Here is a 431-nt window from a genome sequence, read left to right as displayed (position 1 = left end):
GTGAGATAGGAAAGGGGGTGACAGGGAGAGGATGAAAGAGAGAGCAAGATGGAAAGGAGGAGGGGAGGTAATTTGATGATTTAGCCATCATCCTTTGAATCTTACGAAGGTCTTGCAGATTTTTATGGTCCCAGATATCATGGTCATTCATGGTGCATAAATTAAGGATTTGCTTTCTCTCCTCAAAATACCAAGTTCAGCTGTACTTTGCTCCAGACAGGCTGGTTTGTATCCTGAGTACTGGATTTGCAAACTCCTTATGAATGGTCCATAGATGTCCTCTTTCTCTTCAATTTATATAACCATATTTGTATGTGTGTGTGTGTGTGTGTGTGTGTGTGTGTGTGTGTGTACGTGTATGTGCATGTATGCATATGTATTGTGTATGTATACATTTGTGCAAATGTGTGGGTATATATGCATGTGTGTAT

Source organism: Octopus bimaculoides, chromosome 29 (genome assembly GCF_001194135.2).
Source record: "Octopus bimaculoides isolate UCB-OBI-ISO-001 chromosome 29, ASM119413v2, whole genome shotgun sequence".
Lineage (NCBI taxonomy): Eukaryota > Metazoa > Mollusca > Cephalopoda > Octopoda > Octopodidae > Octopus > Octopus bimaculoides.
Note: the sequence above shows the minus strand (reverse complement) of the source record.